Source organism: Zingiber officinale, chromosome 4B (assembly GCF_018446385.1).
Source record: "Zingiber officinale cultivar Zhangliang chromosome 4B, Zo_v1.1, whole genome shotgun sequence".
Lineage (NCBI taxonomy): Eukaryota > Viridiplantae > Streptophyta > Magnoliopsida > Zingiberales > Zingiberaceae > Zingiber > Zingiber officinale.
The window spans coordinates 134,934,748-134,943,186 of record NC_055993.1 but is presented as its reverse complement, the minus strand read 5'-3'; positions in this window follow the sequence as shown (position 1 = coordinate 134,943,186).

Sequence of the window (8,439 nt, the reverse complement as noted above, 5' to 3'; positions counted from 1 at the left end):
AAAACAATAACACTTAATCTTAAAAGATAACTGAGTTTGGTTCAGAATTCAAGGAAAAAAAATATAAATTTTAAATCCAAGAAAAGGTCAAGTTGACTTGGGGGAGTATAAAGTTTTGACAACTTGTATAAAGCAGTAGCTTTTAGCTTTTAGAAAAATTGCTAAGTTTTAATTTTCAAACATAAGTGTATAAGGTCTAAATTTCAAGAGTAAATATTCAAAACAAGTTTCAACTTTGAAACGCTTTTCAAACATAAGTTTTCAAAACCAAAATTCCAAAACTAAGTTTGAAAAAATCTATTTTTCAAAACTAATTGAAATTTATTTTTCAACACTAAGTTTGTAAAAGATTCAATTTTCAAAATCAAGGAAAATGAGTTTGAGAAGCTTAGTTTGTAAACTAATTTTTTTTGTAAAATTTAACCTTCAAATCAAAATGTCAAAATTAAGTAAAATCAAATTTTAAGAACTAGATTCAGGACAATTTTCAAAGTAAAGTTAAATTAAATTTAAATCTTTACTTTTAGTTTTCAAAGGAGTTTGGTAAAAGTAAGATCATATTTTTAGAATGTTTTTGTAAAATTTGTTTTTCAAAATCAAATTCTCAAAGTTTAAAAGTATTAGATTCAAAACCTTTCAAACTTTCAAATTTTTGTAAAAAATTTCACAATTTTAAACAAGTTGTTTTTAAACTTTGATTTTCAAAATTAAGTTTAAAATTCGATTTGAAAAACTGAATTAGTTTTATTTCTCCCCCTGAACCTGATATCTAAGATAAAGCTTTTGAAAATATTTGCTAAGAATTTTTAATATAAGATTTTCAAAGTAATTGGAGTAGAATTTTCAAAAGAAATTAAAAAAAAACGCTTTAGTTAATCCTCCTGAATTTGATACTCAAATTTACATAGCTGTCTAACCAATCAGTTACTAACTAACTATCAGAAAATAGCAGTTTTCACTTGGTTAGTCAGATTAAGTTGATTATAAGCAGTCAGTGTTTGACTTGACTGATGAGCTTAATCTGATTAATATCTGAGTTGTATTTAACGTCCAGACTTATGCCGATGCACTGATATAAGCATCTTAAGTCCAGACAGTTGACCTATGCATCTCACCCCTTTCTATGTTTTTCAAACACAAGCAAGGTAAACCTAAGGTGTTGGTGAGATGCTCAAAACTAATCCTATGGGTACATGCTTTCTAAGGATTCAAAAACTAATCTAAGGCCAAAACTGTTTTTGAAAATCTAAAAATGGAAAGTTTTGAAAACAGACAAGTTTAACCTATAATTTGATGAAACCATTTTTGAGAGTATTTTTGAAATTTCCTAGTCTATTGAGCACATCCCTAATTGTCGTCGTAAGTTGCTAAATTCACTTTCAGGGAGTGGTTTTGTAAAAATGTCAGCTAAATTTGATTTAGACTCAATGTACTTGAGTTCAATATCACCTTTAGTAACATGATCCCTGATGAAGTGGTGCCTAATTTCAATATGTTTGGTTCTTGAATGATGCACAGGATTCTTGGTTAAGTTAATTGAACTTATATTGTCAATTAATACTTTTACATTTGTGATATTTAAGTTGAAATCTTTTAGAGTATGCATCATCCATAATAACTGTGCAACACATTCGCCTATAGCTATGTATTCTGACTCAGTTGTAGATAGTGCAACACAGTGTTGCTTTCTACTAAACCAGCTGACAAGGGATGGACCAAGTAGTTGGCATCCACCACTTGTGCTTTTGCGGTCTAATTTGCATCCGGCATAATCTGAGTCAGAATATCCTATTAATTCAAAGTTGTTGGTCCTAGGATACCAAATTCCTACATTTGTGGTTCCCTTGAGGTATCTAAAGATTCTTTTGACTTGAGTCAAATGAGATTCTTTAGCACAGGTTTGGTATCGAGCACACATACTAACTGCAAATAAAATGTCAGGTCGGCTTGCAGTTAAGTAAAGTAGACTACCTATTGCGCTCCGATAATGTTTTAAGTCTACAGATTTTCCATTAGGATCATCATCTAGGATTGTGTTTACGGCCATAGGTGTTTTTATTTCTTTAGTATTTTCCATTCCAAATTTTCTAAGTAACTCCTTAGTATATTTTTGTTGATAAATATAATTTCCTTCATTTGTTTGTTTGACTTGTAACCCTAGAAAATAAGTTAATTTTCCTACCAGACTCATTTCGAATTCGTGTTCCATTAGGTTTGTAAATTCGTTTAAAAATTCTGAGTTTGTCGAACCACAGATGATATCATCTACATAGATTTGAGCTATAAAAATATCTTCTTTTATTGATTTCACAAATAGTGTTGGGTCAACTTGACCTTGGTTGAACCCTTTAGAGATTAAGTAAGAGGTTAGTCTTTCATACCATGCCCTAGGTGCCTGTTTAAGTCCATATAATGCCTTTTTTAATTTGTAGACATAATCAGGGTGTTCTAGGCTTTCAAAACCAGGTGGCTGACCTACATAAACTTCTTCTTTTATTAATCCATTAAGAAAGGCAGATTTGACATCCATTTGGTATAGTTTGAATCATTTATGGGCTGCATAGCTTAGTAACATTCTAATAGACTCTAGTCTAGCTACCGGGGCATAAGTTTCATCATAGTCAAGTCCTTCAACTTGACTGAACCCTTTGGCAACTAACCTGGCCTTGTTTCTAGTAATTTCTCCAGTTTCACTTAACTTGTTTCTAAATACCCATTTGGTTTCTATTATTTTCTTATTGTTAGGTGGAGGTACTAGGTCCCAAACTTCATTGCGCTCAAATTGAGCTAATTCTTCTTGCATAGCTATGACCCAGTCTGGGTCAAGTAGGGATTCAGCTACAGTTTTGGGTTCAATATTTGAGATTAACGAGATTTGACTTAGGTTTCTGAAAGATGACCTAGTTTGGACCCTAAGGTCTGGGTCACCAATTATTTGATCAGTAGGATGGTTTGGGTTGACTCTTATGGTTCTAGAAGGTTGACTTTCTTGTAGTTGTTCTTCTTCTTCATGATTTTGGGTTTGGTTTGTTCCTTCAGAATTGATATGTTCATGAACAGGGTCAACTGGTTGAGGTTGGGCTTGTTCTAGGTTTTGATTGGATTCTTTGAATTTTACATTGGTGGTTTCCTCAATTCTTAAGGTAACTTTATTATAAATTCTGTAGCCTCTGCTATTCAGAGAGTACCCTAAAAAAATTCCATTTTCTATTTTGGAAGTGAATTTGCCTAAGTGTTCTCTAGTATTTAGGATAAAGGTGGGCAACCAAATACCTTAAAGTGTTTTATATTAGGTTGTTTGTTGTAAAATATTTCAAAAATGTTTTATTGTGTTTTTGTTTAGTGTTGTTCAGGCTGTACTAACAGCTTCTGCCCAAAAGTATTTAGGTAAGTTGTATTCGTTTAGCATAGTTCTAGATGCTTCAAGTAAAGTTCTATTTTTCCTTTCTACAATTCCATTTTGTTGGGGAGTTTTAGGGTAAGAGAATTCATGATGGTAGCCATTTTCAAGGCAAAATTTATCAAAATTATGATTTTTAAATTCTCCTCCATTATCACTTCTGATTCTTTTAATTTTTATGCCTTTTTCATTTTCAATTTGTTTGCAGAAATTTGTAAAAATTTCAAAGGTTTCATCTTTATTTTTTAAGAATTTGACCCAAGTGAACCTAGAATAGTCATCTATTATAACTAAACAGTATAGACTTCCATTTATTGATTTAACTCCATGGGAGTCAAATAGGTCTAAGTGTAAAAGTTCTAGGACTGAGTTGGTTTGGGATTCATTAATTGGTTTGTGGGTAGATTTTGTTTGTTTGCCTTGTTGACAAGCATTACATATCGTTAAATCTAAGTTAGGTAATTTTGGTAAGCCTCTAACTAGACCATTTAATTTACTTATGTTTCTGAAATGTGTGTGTGACATTCTTCTATGCCATAACCAGGTTTCTTCTTTTTGTGTTAAATAACACTTGACTGAAGAAGTGGTTAAGTTAATGGCATAGATATTGTCTTTTCTAAAGCCTTTTAGGCTTATAGTTGGATTATCTAGATGTTTAATCAAACATTCTGTGGATAGAAATTTTACCTTATACCTAGTGTCACATAATTGACTTATGCTCAGAAGATTGTATTTAAAATTTTCAACAAGTAGAACATTTGTAATTATGAAATCTATTTTTAATTCAAAATTACCTATACCAATTACCTTGAGTTTACCGTTGTTTCCAAAGGCAACTGTTCCTAGGCTTTTGTAGGTTAATTGAGTGAACTTGGTGTGATCTCCAGTCATATGTTTGGAGCAACCACTGTCCAAAATCCACTTGGTTTCCTACAACAAGTAGGATTTTTATGTTAGTCTTAGTTTATCAATTTTTAATCAATCATTATTTTAAAAAAATCTTAATTTTAAAATTTTGACATTAATTTAAGTTTAAAATTTTGAAGTTAATTTTTAAGTTAAAATTAAAATTTTGAAATTAATTTTAAAGTTAAAATTAAAATTTTGAAATTAATTTTTAAGTTACAATTAAAATTTTGAAATTAATTTTTAAGTTAAAATTAAAATTTTGAAATTAATTTTTTAAGTTAAAATTTTGAAATTAATTTTTAAGTTACAATTAAAATTAATTTTTAAGTTAAAATTAAAATTTTGAAATTAATTTTTAAGTTAAAATTAAAATTTTGAAATTAATTTTTAAGTTACAATTAAAATTTTGAAATTAATTTTTAAGTTAAAATTAAAATTTTGAAATTAATTTTTAAGTTAAAATTTTGAAATTAATTTTTAAGTTAAAATTAAAATTAATTTTTAAGTTAAAATTAAAATTTTGAAATTAATTTTTAAAGCCTTATTCATCTCACCCTAACTATATTATCAATCAGGGAATCCTATGATTTTGTGAGATGAAATTGGTTTGATTACAGACTTTTGGTTTAACTTGTGTTAGATTCAGACTTAGCTTTGGTTTCCACAAATAGGCATTCTTCGGATAAACTTCTAAGCTTGGTGAGTCACAAGGACATCATTAGAAGTAACCAACCTTTCGAGGTTTTCCGAATAGTCCTATCCACGGAACTTAGTACTAAATCTTGGTCTAACTGGTTAGGATTCGTTTAAGGGTAGCTTCGGTCAGTTCCACTTGGCCAAATGCACCAGATCGAAACCATATCTTTCTAGACATGCGATGCCCAAGTTTCCCTAACGTACTATCATCCAAAAATTTCACCAATACCATGATTCAAGTTAAACTTGGTCTCTAATTCTAATTGCCCTGCCGGGTTTGTTAGTTTTGGGTTACCCTGTCGGGTAAGTTAGTTTTGGAGGTGCCAGCTATTCCGGAGCTTATTGGCCATTAATTTAAGTTTTATTTTAGGCTTGTATCGATTCTTTTATAGTTATAATCAACTTGGTGATAATCTAAATTTTGTTGAGTTTTGAATTTTGATTTTAATTTAGATTTATATTTTAGTTTTTGATCTGATTTATTCAAGTTTATATAATGTATTTTATCTTTAGGTATATAGAATTGATTAAGTCCTACTTGCGTGGTTAAGCACGCTTTCGGGACCCAAGCTTGTTTAGTTGCTTTGTGTTGGGTTAATAATGATTTAAAGGTTTTGTTTGAGTTTGACTTATATCCAAGTCCGGTTTTATTATAGCATGCCTTTTGGTTATTTAGAATTAAATCTAAATTTTTAGATCTTGTTGTGAATTTTTCCAACATTTCCTTTAACTTATTAAGTTCATTTTTTAATGATAAATTCTCCTCCTCAAGTGTTCGATCTTGAGTTGGATTCGAATTTTTTAATTGTTCCTTGAGGTTTTGATTTTCCTCAAGAAGCGATTTATTTTTATTTTCCAATTTAACTAATTTTTTATTCAAACACGAGATAATTCTAAAGAATTTACGATTTAAGTTTAGGTATACCTCTTTGGAACCTTCGGAAACGAGTACGGACTCGTGGCTCGATTCGGGTTCGGACCCGTCTTCCGATTCCTCTGATTCGTCTTCCGTTTCAGCTTCGCGAGCCATCAGTGCGAGGTGACTTTGGTGCTTTTCTCCTTCCGATTCGTCTGAGGAGGAATCGTCCCATGTTGCTTTGAGGGCTTTCTTCTTTGTTGACTTTGGTTTGTCAAGTTTCAATCTTGGGCATTCGTTCTTGTAGTGCCCCTTTTTGTTACATCCGAAACATGTGACATTTCTTGAGTCGGCTGGCAAACTGATCTTCTGAAGATCCTGTTTGTTGAAGCTTCTCTTTTTCCTGGTGAACATTTTCCTTACCAGGTTCACCAGGTGTTCTTCGTCTTCAGAGTCTTGATCGGAATCTTCTTCGGATTCGGGCTTGTTCTTCTTTTCTTTAGAGGAACCTGCAAATAAAGCTACACCTTTCTCGACCCCGGCATTAGTTTGCTCATGAAGTTCTAATTCACAAAAGAGTTCGTCTAATTTTAATTTAGATAAATTTTTCGAAATTTTGTAGGCATCTACGATTGATGCCCACAAATTGTTTCGCGGAAAAGCATTTAACGCGTACCTGATTAAGTCTCGGTTCTCCATTTGGTGGCCTATCGCGTGGAGACCGTTGAGGATATCTTTGACCCTCGCGTGGAGCTGACTTGTCGTTTCTCCTTCCTGCATTTTTATATTAAAAATTCTATTTAACAGCAAATCTCTCTTTGTTACCTTCGCGTCGCTTGTTCCTTCGTGCAGCTCGATCAGTTTATCCCAAAGCTCCTTAGCGTTTTGATGCGGTCCGACCCGGTTCAGTTCTTCTCGTGTTAGTCCACAGTGTAGAGTATTGATGGCTTTGTTTTCAATTGATGCCTTTTTCTTCACATCATTTGTCCAGTCTTCAGGGTCTAGTATGTTCCCGGAGTTGTCTACTGGAATTTTGTAAGCCCTTGTGACGCTCATCCATTGGTCGTAGTCTGTCTTCATATAGACCTCCATTCTCCTCTTCCAGTACGAAAAGTCATCCCCGTTGAACAGAGGAGGACGTACTGTGCTGAAGCCTTCTTGTTGAGACATTATAACCTACACACACGAAATTAACTGGAAAAATATCCCAAGACTTCGTCTTGGATTAGCAGTGCAGGAGAAACAGAAACTCTAAGTTGGTGTTGCACCAATTTAGATTTTAAATGAAAAAAAATCTTCCAAAAAGATAATAATATCAGTTTTTTAAAAAAAAATTCACCCCCTATCTGTTTGGTGGTTGCACCAAATCAGAGCGGAACCTTGCTCTAAAAGTCCAGCTAGGTCGACGGGCTGACCGGACGCTTGGCGAGAAGTCCAGCTAGGTCGACGGGCTGACCGGATAGCTGGCGAGAAGTCCAAGCGGGTCGACGGGCTGACCGGACGCTTGGCGAGAAGTCCAGCTAGGTCGACGGGCTGACCGGATAGCTGGCAAGAAGTCCAGACGGGTCGAAGGGCTGACCGGACGTCTGGCAGGTAAGTAAGGTAAGTCACTGGAGGGGAGTGACTGCGAGGACGCGTTCCCGGGAAGGGAACATTAGGCGTCGATCCGGCTTAGATCCATTTCGGATATCTATGTCGAGATCGTGACTAGATTCCGGTCTCGGAAAGACTTTGCTTATCTATAAAACTGTGCTAACAATCTTTGCTGCAGGGTACATTTTACCTCGGACTAACCTTTTCTTGCAGGAGAAGGACTTTCTGGAGAAGAGGGGTCCGGGCGCCCGGAAGGGATCCGGGCGCCCGGAGGCAAGTTTTATCCCCAGGACGTCGTTGGAGCGCAGAGTAGCAGAGTGATTGAACTCAGAGTTCTCAGAACACAGATATGTTGAAGCTCCTGCCTGGGGCTTCTTTTATATGCTGCTCCGGGCGCCTGGATCCCTTCCGGGCGCCTGGAATGTGACGTAACACTCCCAACCAGCATGCTCCAAGTGTCAACGTCGTCCTGGGGATAAAACTTGCCTCCGGGCGCCCGAATCCCTTCCGGGCGCCCGGATCCCCTCCGGGCGCCCGGACCCCTCTTCTCCAGAAAGTCCTTCTCCTACTCGAAGGCCGGAAGGGATCCGGGCGCCCGGAGGCAAGTTTTATCCCCAGGACGACGTTGACACTTGGAAGCGCTAGAGGGGGGTGAATAGCGCTCGTGGCTATTTTAACGATTTTAAAATGCAGAGTTTCAACGCAGCGGAAAGTAAAAGCAAAAACACAACAGACGCAGATGTTTTACTTTGTTCGGAGCCTATGGCGACTCCTACTCGAAGGCCCGCGGTCCTTGACCGCTTTCGGTGGGCAACAACTATAATATCGGAAAGATTACAATTTGAATTACAATTAATGCAATAAGAAAGCTAATACCGACAACAAAAGATCGAAGAGTCTGAGCTTTGGGTTGTCGACGTCGAGTAGTAGCACTTCAAGGTCGTCTAGTTGGCAGCACTTCACAGAAGAAAGCTTAGAAATCGTT